General features: G+C 32.9%; 1 protein-coding gene, 1 long non-coding RNA gene and 1 other non-coding gene across 4 annotated transcripts in view; 2 read left to right on the forward strand and 1 right to left on the reverse strand.

The window, feature by feature from the left end:
• LOC126747001 (roundabout homolog 2-like) overlaps positions 1-20398 on the reverse strand; it is a 456442-nt gene that overhangs the window by 108173 nt on the left and 327871 nt on the right. The window lies entirely within an intron of this gene.
• LOC126747007 (uncharacterized) overlaps positions 1-20398 on the forward strand; it is a 71633-nt gene that overhangs the window by 23577 nt on the left and 27658 nt on the right. The gene's annotated exons all lie outside the window — the stretch shown is intronic.
• Positions 18021-18112, forward strand: Trnay-gua (transfer RNA tyrosine (anticodon GUA)). Its single transcript is given in 2 exon segments — positions 18021-18057; positions 18077-18112. It is a non-coding gene; the product is annotated as a tRNA-Tyr (tRNA).

The following is a 20398-nucleotide window of genomic DNA, read 5'->3' on the forward strand; positions in this document are numbered from 1 at the left end:
TAGAATTCCAGAATTCTGGGCAGTTGAGGTTATTCTTGGGCGTGGTCTCAAGTGCCTCGAATTTTTGATCTTTAATTTTATTTTATTAGTAATTCCAGACAATTTAGTCGCATAGCTCTGTCTTAATTATCTAAGACTCCAGGATTTATTTTGAAATTTAGTTGGGGTAACTCCGGGTCGTGGTGTCAATTGCCTGAAATTATTAATAAATGATTTCATTTTATTTGTAACTCCCAATAATTGAGCCAGAAGAAATAGTCTATCTGAGTTTTCTAGAATTAAAATATAAAGGATAAACGACGTTATTATAGTTCTATAATTGCAAGATAATTTTGGAAATTTAAGTCATTCAATTTATTTTATTTGTAATTCCAGGCAGTTAATTCTTTGAAACAGCTCTGTTTCAGTTATTTAAATTTCCAGGATTTTGTGTAGTTAGGCAAGTCGGACAGCTCTGTCCCATTTTCTTAGAATTCCAGGACTTATTTCAGAAGTCTCCGCAGTTGAGATAATTCTTGGACGTAGTCTCAAGTGCCTGGAATTGCTAATTTATGATTTTATCTCATTTATAATTCCAGGCCAGTCAAACAGCTTTGTCTCAATTATTTAGAAGTCCAGAATTTATTTGAGAATTCCAGGCAGTTGCGGTAAATCCTGTCTTATCTGCTTAGAATTCCTAATTAACTAATTTATTTTATTTGTAATTTTAGGCATTTTTTAATTTGGTCATTTTCTGATGTGGGTACAATTCGCTGGAACTACAAATCCATGATTTTTTTTTATTTCTTATTTCAGGCAGTTAAACAAGTCTGTTTCAATTGCCTAGAATAAAAAAAATTACTTAGGAGTCATATACTCCCTGAAGAATGCAATATTTTTCAATTTTTGGGTAATTCCATTTAATTTCTGTTTTATGATTTTATTTTATTTGTAATTCTAGGCAGTTGAGTCTTTGAAATAACTCTGTTTCAGTTATTTAGAATTTTAGGATTTTGTGTAGTTAAAAAAGCCGGACGGCTTTGTCCCATTTTTTTAGAATTTCAGCACTTATTTCAGAAGTCTGTGCAGTTGAGATAATTTTTTGGACGTAGTTTCAAGTGCCTAAAATTCTTAATCTATAATCTTATCTTATTTGTAATTCCAGGTCAGTCAAACAGCTTTGTCTCAACTATCTAGAACTTCAGCATATATTTGAGAATTCCATGCAGTTGCGGTAATTCCTGATCGTGGTCTCAACTGCCTGGAATTCCCAATCTGTTAATTTATTTTATTTGTAATTCCAGGAAGTTTTCAAATTGCCCCGTTTCCTGGAATTTCTGGATTTTTTCATAAATTTAGGCAGTTTTGATTTTATTTTATTTGTAATTGCAGTTGAGTCCTTCAACCAGCTCTACCTCAATTTCTTAGAACTCTAGAATTCTGGGCAGTTGAGGTTATTCTTGGGCGTGGTCTCAAGTGCCTCGAATTTTTGATCTATAATTTTATTTTTTTAGTAATTCTAGACAATTTAGTCGCTTAGCTCTGTCTCAATTATCTAAGACTCCAGGATTTATTTTGAAATTTAGTTGGGGTAACTCCGGGTCGTGGTGTCAATTGCCTGAAATTATTAATAAATGATTTCATTTTATTTGTAACTCCCGGTAATTGAGCCAGAAGAAATAGTCTATCTGAGTTACTTAGAATTGAAATATAAAGGATAAACGAATTTATTATAGTTCTATGATTACAAAATAATTTTGGAAATTTAAGGTATTTATGATAATTAGCTAAAATGGATTCAACTTCCTGGAATTCCTAATCAATCAATTTATTTTATTTGTAATTCCAGGCAGTTAATTCTTTGAAACAGCTCTGTTTCACTTATTTAAATTTCCAGGATTTTGTGTAGTTAGGCAAGTCGGACAGCACTGTCCCATTTTCTTAGAATTCCAGGACTTATTTCAGAAGTCTCCGCAGTTGAGATAATTCTTGGACGTAGTCTCAAGTGCCTGGAATTGCTAATTTATGATTTTATCTCATTTATAATTCCAGGCCAGTCAAATAGCTTTGTCTCAACTATTTAAAAGTCCAGAATTTATTTGAGAATTCCAGGCAGTTGCGGTAATTCCTGTCTCATCTACTTAGAATTCCTAATTAACTAATTTATTTTATTTGTAATTTTAGGCATTTTTTATTTTGGTCATTTTCTGATGTGGGTACAATTGGGTGGAACTACAAATCCATGATTTTTTTTCATTTCTTATTTCAGCCAGTTCAACAAGTCTGTTTTAATTGCCTAGAATAAAAAAAAATGCTTTTGCCATTTTCTTAGATTTCCATGAATTATTTCAGAAGTCTCCGCAGTTGAGATAATTCTTGGACGTAGTCTCAAATGCCTGGAATTCTTAATCTATGATTTTTTCTCATTTGTAATTCCAGACCAGTCAAACAGCTTTGTCTCAACTATCTAGAACTTCAAGATGTATTTTACAATTCCAGGCAGTTGCGGTAATTCCCTATGTCCCTAAGAATGCAAGATATTTTGCAATTTTTGGATAATTCCCTTTAATTCCTGTTCTATAAGTTTATTTTATTTTATTTATAATTCTAGGCAGTTAAGTTTTTGAAACAGTTCTGTTTCAGTTATTTAGAATTCCAGGATTTTGTGTAGTAAAAGAACTTGGACAGTTCTGCCCCATTTTCTTAGAATTCCAAAATATATTTCAAAAGTCTCTGCAGTTCAGATAATTCTTGGACATAGTCTCAAGTGCCTGGAATTCTTAATCTATGATTTAATCCTATTTGTAATTCCAAGCAATTGAGAAGGTAAAATCAGCTTATCGCAGTTGCCTAGAATAAAAAAATAAATGATAAACAAATCTTTTATAGTCCTATAATTACAAGATACTTTTTATAATTTAAGGCAATTATGGTAATTTCCTGACGTTAATTCAACTGCCTTTAATTCCCAATCTGTTAATTTATTTTATTTGTAATTCCAGGAAGTTTTCAAATTGCTCTGTTTCCTGAAATTTCTGGATTTTTTCATAAATTCAGGCAGTTTTGATTTTATTGTAATTGCAGTTGAGTCTTTGAACCAGCTCTGTCTCAATTTCTTAGAATTCTATAATTTTGGGCAGTTGAGGTTACTCTTGGGCGTGGTCTTAAGTGCCTCGAATTTTTGATCTATAATTTTATTTTATTAGTAATTCCAGACAATTTAGTCGCATAGCTCTTTCTCAATTATCTAAAACTCCAGGATTTATTTTGAAATTCAGTTGAGGTAACTCCAGGTCGTAGTGTCAATTGCCTGAAATTATTAATAAATGATTTCATTTTATTTGTAACTCCCGGTAATTGAGCCAGAAGAAATAGTCTATCTGAGTTACTTAGAATTGAAATATAAAGGATAAACGAATTTATTATAGTTCTATGATTGCAAAATAATTTTGGAAATTTAAGGTATTTATGATAATTAGCTAAAATGGATTCAACTTCCTGGAATTCCTAATCAATCAATTTATTTTATTTGTAATTCCAGGCAGTTAATTCTTTGAAACAGCTCTGTTTCAGTTATTTAAATTTCCAGGATTTTGTGTAGTTAGGCAAGTCGGACAGCTCTGTCCCATTTTCTTAGAATTCCAGGACTTATTTCAGAAGTCTCCGCAGTTGAGATAATTCTTGGACGTAGTCTCAAGTGCCTGGAATTGCTAATTTATGATTTTATCTCATTTATAATTCCAGGCCAGTCAAACAGCTTTGTCTCAACTATTTAGAAGTCCAGAATTTATTTGAGAATTCCAGGCAGTTGCGGTAATTTCTGTCTCATCTGCTTAGAATTCCTAATTAACTAATTTATTTTATTTGTAATTTTAGGCATTTTTTATTTTGGTCATTTTCTGATGTGGGTACAATTGCCTGGAACTACAAATCCATGATTTTTTTATTTCTTATTTCAGGCAGTTCAACAAGTCTGTTTCAATTGCCTAGAATAAAAAAAATGATTTAGGAGTCATATAGTCCCTAAGAATGCAAAATATTTTGTAATTTTTGGGTAATTCCATTTCATTTCTGTTCTATGATTTTATTTTAATTGTAATTCTAGGCAGTTAAGTCTTTGAAATAGCTCTGTTTCAGTTATTTAGAATTCCAGAATTTTGTGTAGTTAGGGAAGTTGGACAGCTCTGTCCCATTTTCCTAGAATTCCAGGATTTATTTCAGAAGTCTGTGCAGTTGAGATAATTGTTGGACGTAGTCTCAAGTGCCTGGAATTCTTATTGTATGATTTTATCTCATTTATAATTCCAGGCCAGTCAAACAGCTTTGTATCAACTATCTAAAGCTCCCGGATGTACTTGAGAATTCCAGGAAGTTGCAATAATTCCTGTCTCATCTGCCTGGAATTCCTTATGAATTAATTTATTTTATTTGTAATTTTAGGCATTTTTTATTTTGGTCATTTTCTGATTTTCCTGGTCAATTGCCTGGAACTACAAATCTATGATTTTTTTTTATTTCTTATTTCAGGCCGTTAAAGAAGTCTGTTTTAATTGCCTAGAATTAAATAAAAATTATTTAGGAGTCATATAGTCCCTAAGAATGCAAAATATTTTGCAATTTTTGGGTAATTCCATTTAATTCCTGTTCTATAAGTTTATTTTAATTTATTTGTAATTCTAGGCAGTTAAGTCTTTGAAATAGCTCTGTTTCAGTTATTTAGAATTCCAGGATTTTGTGAAGTTAAGGAAGTTGGACAGCTCTGTCCTATTTTCTTAGAATTCTAGAATATATTTCAAAAGTCTGTGCAGTTGAGATAATTCTTGGACGTAGTCTCAAGTGCCTGGAATTCTTATTGTATGATTTTATCTCATTTATAATTCCAGGCCAGTCCAACAGCTTTGTCTCAACTATCTAGAACTCCAGGATGTATTTGAGAATTCAGGGCTGTTGAGGTAATTCCTGATCGTGCCTGAAATTTTTTAACCTATGATTTCATTTTGTTTGTAATTCCAAGCAATCGAGCCAGTAAAATCAGCTTATCGCAGTTGCCTAGAATAAAAAAATAAAGGATAAACGAATCTTTTATAGTCCTATAATTACAAGTTTTTTTACAATTTAACGCAATTATAGTAATTTCTTGACATTGATTCAACTGCCTGGAATTCCCAATCTGTTTATTTATTTTATTTGTAATTCCAGGAAGTTTTCAATTTGCTCCGTTCCTGGAATTTCTAGATTTTTTCCTAATTGCAATCACAATTTCATTCTTATTGCAGTTGAGTCATTGAACCAGATCTGTCTTAATTTCTTAAAATTCCAGAATTTATTTCAATATTCTGGGCAGTTGAGGTAATTCCTGGTCGTGGTCTCAATTGCCTGAAATTCTCAATAGATGATTTCATTTTATTTGTAACTCCCGGTAATTGAGCCAGAAGAAATAGTCTAACTAAGTTGTCTAGAATTGAAAAATAAAGGATAAACGACTTTATTATATTTCTATAAATACAACCTACTTGTAGAAATATAAATTATTTATAATAAATAGCTAACGCGGATTCAACTGCCTGGAATTCCTAATCAATCAGTCTATCTTATTTGTAATTCCAGGCAGTTTTCAAATTTCTCTGTTTCCTAAAGTTTTTTTATTTTTTTAGTTCAGTTTTAAGTTCAGGCAGTTGACGAAATTCCTGTACAAAGTCTAGGCAGTTAAGTCTTTGAAGCAGCTCCGTTTCAGTTATGTAGAATTCCAGGATTTTGTGTAGTTGAGCAGGTCGGACAGCTTTGTCCAGGAATTCCAGAATTATTTTAAAAGTCTGTGCAATTGAGATAATTTTTGGACGTAATATCAAGTGCCTGGAATTCCTAATCTATGACTTTATCTCATTTGTAATTCCAAGCCAGTCAAACAGCTTTGTCTTAACTATCTAGAGCTTCAGGATGTATTTGAGAATTCAGGGCAGTTGAGGTAATTTCTGATCGTGCCTGAAATTTTTTAACCTATGATTTTATTTTATTTGTAATTCCAAGCAATCGAGCCAGTAAAAATCAGCTTATCGCAGTTGCCTAGAATAAAAAAATAAATGATAAACGACTCTATTATAGTCCTATAATTACAAGATACTTTTTATAATTTAAGACAATTATGGTAATTTCCTGACGTATGGTAATTTAACTGCCTGGAATTCTCAATCTGTTAAATTATTTTTGTAATTTCAGGCAGTTTTCAAAGCGATCCGTTTCCTGAAATTCTTGATTCGTGATTAATTTTTTTTTAATTCCAGGCAATTGAGTCAAAAGAATTACAGTAGCCTAGAATTAAAAAATAAACGACGGAGACCTAGAATTCTAGGCACTTAATTTCCTAACGCGGATTTAACTACTTGAAATTGCCACTCCATGATTTTATTTTTTATTTGTAATTCCTGGCAGTTTTTAAATTGGTCTGTCTCCTGGAATTTCTGTAGCTTTTCAGAAGTACAGCCATTTTAGATAGTTTTCTTGAACCTGGTCTCAACTGCCTGGAATGCTTTGGTTTAAGATTCTATTTTTTCTACAGCTCTAAATCAATTGCTTTTTTAAATTTAAAAAAAAATGACTTACTAGTGGATGAGCTCTAGTCCCTATTACCCGTCTACATACGTGATCTTAAATTTCTGGAATACCAAGATTTTTCTTACATTCCAGGCAGTTTAGCTCATTCCCGAACATAGTCTCAACTGCCTGGAATAATAATTTAAGTAATAATTAAAAAATTCTAGAATTTTTTTCAGTATTCTGGGCAGTTGAGGTAATTCTTGGGCATGGTCTCAAGTGCCTGAAATTCTTGATTTGAGATTCTTTTTTTAATTCCAGGCAATTGAGTCAAAAGAGTTAGTCTATCTCAGTTGCCTAGAATTGGAAAATTAAGGCTAAACAAATCTATTACAGACCTAGAACTCTAGGCATTTAATTTCCTGACGTGGATATAACTACTTGAAATTGCTACTCCATGGTTTTATTTCTTATTTGTAATTCCGGGCAGGTTTTAAATTGGTCTGTCTCCTGGAATTTTTGGTCATGGTCATGGTCATGGTCATGGTCTCAACTGCCTGGAATCCTTTGATTTAAGATTTTATTTTTTCAACAGCTCTATATAAATTGCTTTTTTGCATTAAAAAAAAATTACTTACTACTCTATAGTTCCTATTAACCGTCTACATACGTGATCTTAAAGTTCTGGAATACCAAGATTTTTCTTACATTTCAGGCAGTTTAGCGCATTCCCGAACATGGTCTTAACTGCCTGGAATAATAATTCCTTTCAACTATTTGGAATTAAAGTGAAAAAAGCTATTAATCAGCTCTAGGAACTAAAAGACGTATTATATATGTATACGCACCCGGTGCACATAAAAACGAAAAAAAAGAATTGACGGCAGTTTTTCAAACCCCAAATAAACAAAAAAATAAAAAATTCCCACGGATTTCGATTGTCACAAACGTTGCTTACGAGACGTCCATATATATTATATATTAATGGCCTCATACGTCGTGTTATTCCTCTTCTTGTTCAACCATCAATTTCTGCAAGGCGGAACGTCTCGTCTCTCTATGCCTTAATGATGCCGACGCGAGCAATAAAATTTCTATTTTTGACATGATGGAAAACAAATTATGACAGAGGAAGGAAAACGATCGTGTTTGAACGCGAGCTGTATACAGGACGTCTCATAAATCACAGTTCAAAGTACACACTTGTCGAACGCTCTTAATTATGTAGGGAAACCATTGAAAAATCCGCATGTAATACTTCAGCTGCCCGAGACCCTTTTTAGGACTCCGCTAACGTCCGAATCGCAAATCGGACCGTTCGAAGTGGTTTGTTTTTAGGGACGTCATTACTTCTCGCACCGCATTCTAATGGCAGTCATTTGTTTTAACCCTTTTACCATCCCCCCCCCCCCCCAAGCCCGATCGCAACAATTCCGTTATGTAGAGTTATTATGGGGCCTTAATAACCCAATCGTTCCGGAAATCCGGAAAACTCAATAGGGTCGATTATCCATCTTACTTATGCCGGAAGAGCGGCATCTCCAGGAGGCAATTTCCATGCAAAACGCCTTTGGGGGGCGGAACAGAGGGCTTAGATAAACAACCCTTATTATGAATGACACCTTCTCTGAATATAAAACACTCAATTTCATGCCGTGTGCTCGCCGCACATCTTTGTCTAACTTAATGGCCTTAAGGGTTCTTATATATAAGTCATTTATACTAAGAAATAAAAAATAAATCAGTTATTCTTGAAGAAATAAATAAATAATAATCAAAGTACAAGTTAGTTAAAGATCGACTTACACGCAAAAAAACCCTGTTCTAAAATTAAAGCCACTCTGGAAAAAATTATCTTGAAATAACTGTAATTATGTTTAAATCTAATATAACAACATTAAGATAAGAGCACCTTAATCTTATTTTCAAATGTATGCTTGTCTTAAAATTTAAAGTAAATCTCATTTTAAATCAAAATAAATTTGTAATGGTTCAAGAACAAGCTATATTTAACATTAAGGAAAATATTGCAGTTAAATCAACTGTAAGTTCCTGTTATTATAATTACATATAATGTTCTCACAAATATATTTTCAGTACCTTCACACAAATATTTATTTTTCCTAAATCAAGAATTATAATTTTTCAAGCGGGCATAATTTATCTTTCTTGAAATGCACAACAGATTAATTAAATTATTCTCTGCAAGATGCCAAATTATTTCACCCGATATTTGCTATACTTACTTGGATCCAGTTAAAGGTATCACGGAAACATCACGTGGTAACCCTTGGTTCGAACTTGACCAATAGCAGAAGCGAGTAAAAAGTCCATTATTTAATAGCAAGTATGTAGGTACTATTTTTTTAATAAAATCAGTTTGTTGGAAAAATACCATGTGTTAATTTCTTTCTTAATTGGAAACTTGTTAATTGGAAAAAAATGTTTTCTTAATTTGAAATTTTCTTTGCTGCATGTAAATGCCTGCTGGGGGGTGTCGCTTTAAAATGTTAAAGTGATAAGTCGCTTAAAGTCGCTTTAAAATGTTTGCAAATTCATTCTCAAAACCCTAGAATAGAATAAGATTTTCTTTGTTATGAATTATTCAGTCCACATATATTATATGGTATACCTACTGTATAAAAAGGAATAAATATTTTTTAAATGTTAATATGAGTTTTTGTTAGCTAGACTTGCGTTGTTATATGCTTTTATTTCATAATGAAATAAGAAGCTTGACCTACATGTTATTATATTAATGTACCCATGGAGACCAAATTATAAGGTAAAATTAAATTATAATTTACCAAATTACCTTAATTATGAATTATAACTAACGTTATCATTTGCATTAATGACTTGTTGACACAAACTGAAATAAATGCCATAAGATTTGTGGTTCTTTTTACCTAACCTAATTCATTAATCAATCTATTGAAGAACTGTTGAAAATTAGCTAATAGGCAAAAGTACTTTTTCTTTTTTTAAATTGTATCGCATTTTTCAACTTCGACGATACAGGAAATTTTATATTCTTATTAAAATATACAAGCGTAACTATTCTTTGTAATAAAAACCTTAGCGTTTTGTTTAAACATTCAAAATTATAGTTTCCATTCTACTTAAGAATAGCACATTATTAATAAAGTATAAGCTATACTTATTTCAAGTTTAGTTACTTCTAACTAACAATACAATTAAAAAATTGTATCAAAAGATTACTATTCTTAAATAAAGCTTTTATCTAAATAAGCTATACCAAGACAAAGATTATTAATATTTAAATAAAATGTAATTTTTGCATTGGATTAACACCAAAACGTTTTCTGGAATAAAATTAGTTGTCATTGCGGATATATGAATTTAAACTTATCTTCAGTCAAGATTATTTAATGTCTCTTTTCGAGATATCTGTCCGTGCATTCTTTTCCAATAGATAAATGAACCCTATGCTGGAACAACGTTGTAACCGCCAAATATTGTTTTGTTGGGAAATCGAGAAAAAAAACGAAAAATAACCGATTGCTTAATCAAATGAATGCAATATATGGCTAATATCAATAACATTAAAGAACTTAACCATAGAGAGGCATTGCAGACTTGACCACATACAGAATTCGGATTTACGAGAATATTTTCCTTATTTTAATAAAACAACGTTGTATATCCACGTCGGTTACAACATTGTTTTAGGATTAAAAATAAATTTAAAGTTAAAGTGAAAAAATAATTTTTATTATTTATGTCAATCAAAAATAAAACGAAACTACATATTTTCAGGCACCGCTTTTAATATTATGATAGAAATTGATATATTTTACATATGTAATAAGTTGGCAAGGTTCTCTTTTTTGATTGGAAGAGGTTCATTATAGGCCTCCCGTAGGTCATTCAGAGATACTTCAACCATTGTTTTCTTGGGTGATTTTAGCGAATACGACATCCATGGTTGAATTATGTTATGGGATTTTCTTATCCGGATACTGTTCGGATCATCCGATGTTATTTGAATCCACACTCCCTGTGTTATTTTGCATTTAGGATCCTTCCAATTTTCTCCATCAATAAAATCTTTAAAAAATGTCTGATGCATGTAAATAACTGTGAAGGGATTGTTTACTTTTGATTTGGCGATCACATCTGCCCACTAGAATGGAACATAAACCGAGAGACCCTTTCAATCTGAGCAAAGTCTCTATCACAGGGTAAAAAGCTATGTCCACTAATCAAAAACTTTTGCTCCACCTGGGTAAAATATGTTTTTTTCAGTAATAGTCGAAGCAATGTTATCATCTTCCAATTGTTATTTTGTCCTACGCATCGGTCCGACCAAAACACAAGTTTTCTTTCCTGCCCTCGACCAAGACGATTGAAATTTTCGGTGACATAAAATAGTAATGCCGATGCAATCTCAGTAGAACCTCGATGTGCCATTACTTCATGCCATAACATCATTGTAGCTATACTATTTTCCATGTTATGAACACAATAGTTATAGGTAGAAAATTGCCTCTGATAGAAAATGGACGAATGAGTTAGGTTTGGGCAAAAAAGCACTCGCTGCAAATCTGTGCATAAAACCACATAATTAGGATTTATCTTAGCCATTTCGGTATTTTGTTTTAATGCCTGGTAGGCTGCTTCTGCTCGCATGTGATGGATTTTACTTTCATTTTCGATTTCCCTTATTTCCTTAAGCAAAGTTTCATGAACAGCTTGTCACAGTATTACAGAGTATTACATTATACAGAGTTGTAATGTGATCTGTGTAGGTCTAGGCCTGATGATGCTCCGATAGGAGGGAAACACGTGTAGCATTTAAAAAATTAGATGGATTTGATGAGACCGTGACTTTGTGTTTGGTCTCTTAGAGAAAAAATGGATGATACGTTTCTATTTGTCACAGTATGAACAGGTGTCTGATCTGGGAAGTCCAAAACGTAGGTTAAATTTACTTTTAAATATATCATGATAAGTCCTTAATGAGACTTTACTTTGTGGGTATTTTTCCAAGAACAGTCTATACATTTTTGAGATGCTCAAATCAGCTGGGAGGCAGTTCTTTGTGGATGCATTTCTGCTATAATGATTTTCGTGCTGTGGAAATGAATTAATATGTTCACATATTTTCTCTGCATCTGTTAGCTTTAGTTTTTTTGGGCGGTTCATAGGCTTTCCACGTTGGTCAGTTATATTTGCCAGATTTTATTTTATCCACAAGGCACTGAAGTCGTCTTTGGGTGACTGAGAATATATAACAAACTGTTGATTTGCATACGGGTATATTATTTATGGCGTATTTGACAGTGGTTTTGCGGCGGGATATTGCCTCCTCAACCCTCCTTCTCTTCGGCTCTTGAATAGAAATAATTTGTGATTGACTATCATAACTTAGTTGTCTGAAATTTTGGAATAATATTTGGTGCTTTCCCACCAATAATTCAGCAGAGCACCCATTAAGCGACTGAGAACACTTGCATAAACGTCTCTAAAAATTAACACTGTTACTGAATTTTAAATTAACTTACTTCATCTGGGCGTTTTAAAGCTTCTTTAGGGACATTTCTAGATGAAACGTAAGCGTCTCCACTGTCTCTGCACCGTTTTCTGGCATTCTGCTTCCAATTGTCAATCTGCATCTTTCGCCTTTTTCCCCTATTAATCTGTGTCATCACAGAGCTTGTCAAAGTAACATCCATTTCGGCTTATAACAATGAACAGAGCACCTAACACGTATCTGAAACTTAAAAACGTTGGCGGCACATACAACGTTGTTCCACAGAACGAATGAATTAGACTAATAAAATTAAAATGGCGCCTAAAAACCACCAGAAAATTGTCCTCACTACTTTGTCGACGGATTATTTAGGTCGCATACAACGTTGTTCCACGGAAATACCGTATTTACACATATTGGCGGTTACAACGTTGTTCCAGCATAGGGTTCAAATGTTTATTAATAGACAAAAATCATAGTGTTAGATTTGCAATTCTTTAGCCTTATCACCCTACATATTATTTATTAAATTGTTAAAACTCTATACAGGTTTCTAATATGCACTTACAAATTTCTTTGTAAGTGCATAAAAAAAATGTATGAAGTACATTTTTAACAGAGATAGTTCGCTTGTGTAGTTTTACGAGTATAAGCAATTTTTGAGGATATAACTGCCGTAAATCAAATGGATAGTGTTAACGTACAAAGAACCAAGCGCCAAATTTTAAAAAAGTCGAGATTTTTAACGAAATAAGTTTATTGCACATAAAAAGCTTATAAACAATTATGATGGTATTTTGAAAACTTAGATATTTTACGGATGATTCACTACTACCATTATTATAATCCGGTAATAAAAAGGAAACCAAATGCCTGATTCCTTTGCAAAAACTTCCTTTTCTGAAAAATGTGGTTTTTAAATCGCATGTTATTTAAAGGCTGTACATATTTCTCAATGTACATGAAACATAGGATGGTTTTTAAAAACGAGAACATACATAAAAAGCATTTTTGAAAAATTGTAAAATGCAAATAATCAAGCCCTCAAATTTCTCTTAAGCGGGAAAAATGGTTAAAAAAATAACAGCTTGCTTTTTATGAGTATAGTTTATACAAAAATATTTAATTATTTTAACAAAATTAATTAACTTAAACGTAAACATTTATTTGGTTTTTTTTTGGCCTGATATGTAAAAAAAACATTATTACAGCAGTATTGTTAGTCTTCTTGATATTCGAAATTTAAATCTGCATTGTATCCATCAATATCGTCAATAATTTCTTCGCCGGCTATAAGCGACGTATAAAAACTCTGATCTGCCTCGGGAATAAGATGCATAACGGATCTTATATCATTAAGTTTAGGCGTTGAAATTGGTTTGCCATTAGGATAAAGTATTGGCAATTGTAAAATAAATTCTGAATTCTTCATGACATTGACGTAATCCTTTGCTGATATTTTAATGCCTTTTCAATGTCCCCGAAATCCGAATCGTTGGGTAAGAAACTATGGCCTGATACCAGAAATTTCATGCTTATATTTTGCAAAGTTGAAGAGTTATTTAAAATATGTTTTAGTATTAGGCAAAGTTTAATATTACGGTTCTGCCCAACACAGGAATCTGACCATAATCTGTGTTTTTCCAAAAAATATTAGCAGTATTTTTTTATGCAAGATCCCACTTCTTGCGCACCGCGACCAGCAGTACTTTCTGTCCAGTGAAAGTAAGATTTTCGTTCTTTTGCCGATCGAATACCCACATTATAAAACCATAACTGGCTTTTATAAAACATGATGTTTGTGGGGATTCTTGATAATGGCAAAGTTTTCTCGAGGTCAAAAGAAATCGCCTGTACATGAACATTTACTCTTGCCTCTTTAAAATCGTTATACATTTTTTCTCTAGCCAGTTCGGCAGCTTTTAAATGACACTTAAGATCTAGTTTTTCATCTGTATTGCCTGAAGCTGATTGAGCACCTAGAGTGTCGCACTTATTGCATGTATCTTTCTTTAACTTCTTCCTGGTAATGTTAAACTGTGTGTTAAATATTTTTTTATAGGTGGATAATATATATAATGATAATAATGATATACCGAAAAATTTCCTAAGTAATATGTCCTAGTAAAATTTCTATTTGTATTTCCGTTAATGCATCTTCTCTTCATTTGGTGTTCCTTTACTGAAGAATATATTATTGCATTTTGAAGAGAATACGATCCAGTTTTCCAGAATTGCTCGAAAATAACTTTTCGCTCATCCTGACTAATTTTATCGTAACACTTATCCAAACAATTGCAACCATAATCGACAAATTCTTTTTTTTTCTACGCGTGACCCTCCTCTTGACATATGTGGTAAGTTTAAATTTTTTAAAAACTAACGACTTTTATCTGTTTGTCCAGGGTGTTTTTCTTTGCGACCCTTTCTTGGTCTACCTTGTTTGTCTGGAAGATTATTATGAATTTCTTGCTCTTCTTCTGAAGAGTTTGCGGTGGAACAAAGTCAGGATCTCGATCATCTTCGACGTCATCCTCAAAATTTGTATACTCTTCCTCCTCGACTACATATTTAAGTTGCGATGCTGAAGTGGAAGGTTTATCTTGAAGAAACCTAAAGGATCTTGAAGAATCTTATTGTAGTAAGGACGCCTTGGCATCTTCGTTTTCATCCTCAATATTTTCGTGTTTTTTCTCATTGACTACTTGCGATGCTGACGTAGAAGGATATTAAAATATTAAAAATATATATCAAACATTCCTAGGCTTGGTATTCTTTCGGTCATATATAATGTTATTTATACTTACTTTAATATTATTATCAGAAATAGGCAATTCATTGTTATTAGATTCTTGATCACTGTTTGGCAAAAAAGGTTCTATTATGGCACAAACATCCTAAAAGAGAAAGAAATATAAAGTATTTTAAATATTTTTATTTGTATTTTTCAGTAATGCCTAAACTCCTTTAGTGACATCTAGTGACAAAACCTCCTCCGGAAGTTTGTCACTAGATGAGCGCAGTTGTTGTTTCGAGAATGTTTAGTAATTAAACCTGTAGACATAGTATTGTATTTATTTACCCAATTGTCCAGAAAACTCGATTTCTGCCAAATGGCGCTTGATGGTTCCTTGTTCGTTAACACTATCTAAATATACCAATAAAACTCAAATGCCAATCAAAAGAAAATAGTATACTTTTATTGAAAATTATTTTTAGTAACCATCTCTGAACTATCTTAATAGAACGCATGTAACAATTCCTTCTTCCAAGTGCGCTTGTAGTTTAGACCAAAATAGAGCAAAAAATATGGCGAAAGCCGACATATTTAGTGTTAATTCTGATCCGAGAAAGGTAAAGATAACGTGTGCTCATTGAAAGAAGGAAGTTGTTTATGAAGTGAAAAAAGTGTGATTTTGTTTGAGACAAGTTGCGAAAGACTCTAAAACGGTCGCATGTGAAGTAACTTAAAAATCAGAATCGGAAGAAATAGACTTGTTGATGTCAATGATTAGAGAAATGCTACAGAGAATAAAGAGAAAACGTTGGTAGCTTAAGAGATAAATCGAACTTCTTGAGGAAATGATTAAAACTCCTAGCCCTGCAAAAAAGGTAAACAAACAAAAAATGAAAAGAGTAACGACAGCACGAAGTCATCGAATGGCAACACTGTTAAGAGGCGAATAGATCAACCACAAGTCTCTGGCAGTTCAAATAAACTGCAAGTGCATGACGTTCATGACATTATTGACATGGATTTGTATCGCTGGAAACCACAACTCAATTTGCATAACCACCGACGGTTTTAGGTGTAGTTATTATGCATATTAGCGGTAACCATCTGCGCAGTCTTCAATTCCAAAAGTCTCTGATAGCTTAATCTATAACTACTTAAATTGGCAATGTAAAGAATAAATAACCGCTGAACAGTATAACCTTAGAAGAATTTTAATTTACAGCTTTAATTTGCCTTGGAGAGGGTGTATCAGGTGGATGCCATATATACCGACTTCTCCAAGGAATTTGACAGAGTAAATCACTTACTGTTGTTTAATGAAGTGATAAATATACAGTTTGCAGTTAAGTCACAGCAGATGTGAGGATTTACTTTGATTTAATTAATTTCTTAAATTATTATAGTTTATATACTTGTTTATTTTCATTTGATTATGTCCAATATTAGATTTATCATTTACACGTAAGTTAACTATAATGGAGAACGATTTTAACAAAGAAATGATAAATATTTGTACCAGATTTTGGTCTGGTTACTTATATATATATATTATGTATATTATATAAGTAGTAAATTGATGCGAGCTTATTATATTTTTTACTGTTTATTTTCAGGTTTTAGAGTATAATAAATCCACATTTTTATCACCAGTAATTACATCCTTCTTTATATTTTTCCTTTCTTCAAGATCCAAATACCATTAAATTGGTCCCTATTATTTTTCGGAGACTTAATTAATAAATGATTTACCCAAGGAGTATTTTGTGATATTGCCTCTTTAATAAAACTAATCACTTCATCACATTTATTTAACCGAAAAACCGATTCATCGAAACCATGGTGTGTTCCTGAAAGAACGATAATATTAAATTTAAAAGTCCCTTATTTCAGAAGACTTTGCAGATTTTGACTTATATTTACTTCTAATATTAATGCTTTAGGGTTAGTAATGTCGTATATCATAATGTTTTGCAAATTAATTACGGTTTGCTTGATTGAATTTTTATTTCCATAACTATAATTCTATTGCACAAAATCTGAATAGTTTATGTTTAAAAGAATTTGAGCCCGAAATAAGGCCATAATTTAGCGATAATATTTGGGTTCAATTGTTTGAAATACATATATTCGTTTATTAACTATATATATAAATCCCCTTGCCCTTTTCTAGGCCCACCTACGGCCCAATAAACAAAACCCAGACGAACAAATCACTGTATCAGAGCTTCTTGTTAACCTGTTACGATTTTTTTTCGAACACCCACCGCCCGTCGAATATATAGGGGGCAACATTGTAAAATTTCTCTTTGTACCGCCCAAGTGCTGCCATCAATCTGAAATATTTATTCGACGTGGTGGTACTGTTAAAATGTCGATAGTAAATTCACCTTAAACTCCTACCAGGTATCGCCGATATAAATGAATCAATTTTAACGGGGCGTTGGGTGCCTAGTGCTCATTATCAGTTCGTAAATTTTATTTTATGTCCAAGTGTACTGTCTGGAAATTACGTTACATCTTTTAAATCGTACATCAGACTGAGAGAGAGAGAGAATACTCACAAACAATTCCATATAACTTTTGCCCATAACAATGATTGTACTTCCTCGGTAAGTACTTTGCAAGTGCACCCTTTAAGGGTTCGTTTTTTTTTTATTTCACTTCCGCTAAAAGAGGCCATAATAATAAAAGAGGACGGCGGCAATCAGCATTACCATTAAGCAACTTCTCCATTATTGTCTCTCTTTTTTTACCGAGGAAACTTTTTAAGTGCGATAGAAGATATAGCGCTTGTTTCCTGTTTTTCTTTGTTTTATTGTAATTAATTAAAATGATCGAAAAACACACAAACGGGGGGGCTTAAATGGAATTTATTCGGGCATAACAAACTAACCGACAAACTAAAGGCCTTAGTTCGGAATTATTTCTTTTTCCGATTGATCCCGGGGGGAGAGGGTTGCGAAACAACAAAAGGGTTTAATTTGAATTTTCCTGTTTTGCAACTCCGGATAAATACCGGCGTTCGGGGCCGTTTAATGCCTTTTTTATTGAGTTTTCCCCGTTTTATTTTGTTTTTTTTTCACGTTCACGGAGTTAAGTACTGATGGTTTAATCAACATTTTTACTGAAAATACGTTAGAGTGACTGTCATTCGTTCGATTAAAAATGGTGTTTTTTTGAAATATTTTGCCAACTTAGGGGCAAATAAAACCTCAATAGAGTATGTATCAATTGGCCTACTATGAGACATAAACAGTATAGCGAATTTATGTTATACCTTCGATAGCTCAGTTGGTAGAGCGGTGGACTGTAGTGGAACTTGTAATGCGGACATCCATAGGTCGCTGGTTCAAATCCGGCTCGAAGGAGTTTTTTTTTATTACATTTATTTATTTTATTCAAGTAAATCCAAAAATAATTTATTTATGTATTTATTAATTACAAGTTTTACAGGTAAAACCCAATTAGAAAGCAAGAAAAAACGAACACACTATAAGCAAAGTTTACAGACTAATATACTATATAAAAAAAAAATAATTAGAGACAAATACATTTTAAGGCCGGACCTGTGCAAGTTTTCACGCTTGAGTGGCTGTGACAGGTCAACAAAATAGTACGTGGGCGGATGTAGTCAAATTTTACGAATCAAATGTATAAATTCTTAAAAAAATGCTTAAAACATTTATTTATTTAATGGAATGATTAAATATCGCTTAGAATATTACTGTATGACTCTTTCCACACAAAATTTTGCGATTTAAACATGCATGTCATGTGACAATACAAGCAACACCGGCACACGGACTATTCGCGGCACATCAAAGATTCTAGTAGATCTCTGAACTGAACTATACTATATACTTACTATATCTTGTCCCCAAATCTTAAACCAGTATTGCTCAAGATAAAATTGATAACTTTTAACTGGTTTTATCAGTATTTAAAATACCAGTGGGCAGTGATGTGGGCACTTAGACCTAAATTCTGCCAGTAAGTGTATATTGTAGTCTTGAGTAGACAGTGTTGTTTTTAGTATTTTTTTGCCTGATTTTTAATCTCCCTCTGTCAATGTCAGGTGTCAATCACAATCTTTGACGTACGTCCGTTACGTGACAACGTTACCATATCTTATACCCAGAGGAGCTAGGGTCACTGGCTTAATAAAGCGATACACTGGATCATTGAATATTATGGGCCAATGACTTGCTATGTATGCAATGCTAATGAGGATAGGTATCAGTTACTCGATTATCCATGTGACTACTGCTCTAAGCCGATTTGTTGCTTGATTTGGTGCTGTGGAATTAAAACTATCACTGAGTGCGAGCTATTGTGTTACAAGCCCGAACTATTAAGCCTTAAACATGAATCAACTAATAGTACAGATACTGCTAACAAAAATGCATGTAAACCAACTTTATCTACTGCTCCTATTTCTTCCTATAATGCTCTACATGTGGAAATTCAACTCTTGAAAAAGATTTAAGAGGAAGTTGAAGAGAATTACTTAAATCCAATAATTCTTTCTTGGAAAGAACTATAAAATCTCTTGAGCAAGATTTCTGTAGACTGTACTCCAATTATTACTTTCATCAATTGGATCCCAATGCCTCTAAAGTCTCCAAGAACTGTTTCAAGTGTGCACAGAACGAAAAACTAGGAAGTCTTACTTCATAGTATTTAATTGCCTAGAGACCATGAAGGATGTTTACAGCTTGGCATTTCATGTCATAAGAGGATCCAATTCAGTCAAGCAAACATGATATTCTTAAAAAGCCTTTGGACTTCCAAGGAAGACTTGAGTAGTGTTGACCAACATTAACAGACTTATAGTAGAAGTAGCTTATCCATCAACCCAAGTTGCGTCAAGTGTTATTCGTAGCTCAAAGAAGAGTAAAAGCAGTCCCACTTTAAAGCACGTTTCTATATTTCATAAAAAGACTCCACAGAACTGGAACTGCTGAGAAATCTAAGGAAAGAGCTCCATGAACGCCTGGAGGCTGGTGAAACTAATATTTAAAAATTCTAAATTAATTCTCCCGTTAAAATCAACACTAAGTTTTTACAAATCTGTCTCTGACTGTGAGTATCAATCATCTGCGTGTGAAAGATGGATTCACCCAAGCGTCTATGACCTGGAGCATTTTTGCGGACCACTACCAGACCTGTGGTAAGGACAGGAATCTTTAGTGGACCCACCGAAGATGGACGGAGTCATCCTCTGGTATGAGACAGGCCAAAGAACACATAGGTGGGCCCTCTGCCTGTCTCACCAAAAATCTACTACGCCTAAAAAGACGCGAAATTCGGCTAATGACAGGTCTTTCCAAATTATTCCAAATTTTTCAATAGTGTCAAAACCTCTTACTAGATTACTTCAAGAAGATGTTCCTTCTGATTTTGACACAGATTGCTGTTTATGTTATTTATTTGAATATTTGCAATGGCTTCTAAGCACTCTTTATTTTAGTTAAGTAGCTTTTTAATTTTTGATGTCAAACTAAGATTTGGTATTTAATTTGCTGAACTGAACTGCTCACTTTTCTGTAGAGCATCATTGTAATCTTGTTTTGATGTTTTGATGTTCCTGGTTATGTGCTTCGGCAACAGACTTAGAAGAAAAGTGTATTCTGTATCCACTATTTGCTATGTAG

This window comes from Anthonomus grandis, chromosome 18 (genome assembly GCF_022605725.1).
Source record: "Anthonomus grandis grandis chromosome 18, icAntGran1.3, whole genome shotgun sequence".
In the NCBI taxonomy this organism is placed as follows: Eukaryota; Metazoa; Arthropoda; class Insecta; order Coleoptera; family Curculionidae; genus Anthonomus; species Anthonomus grandis.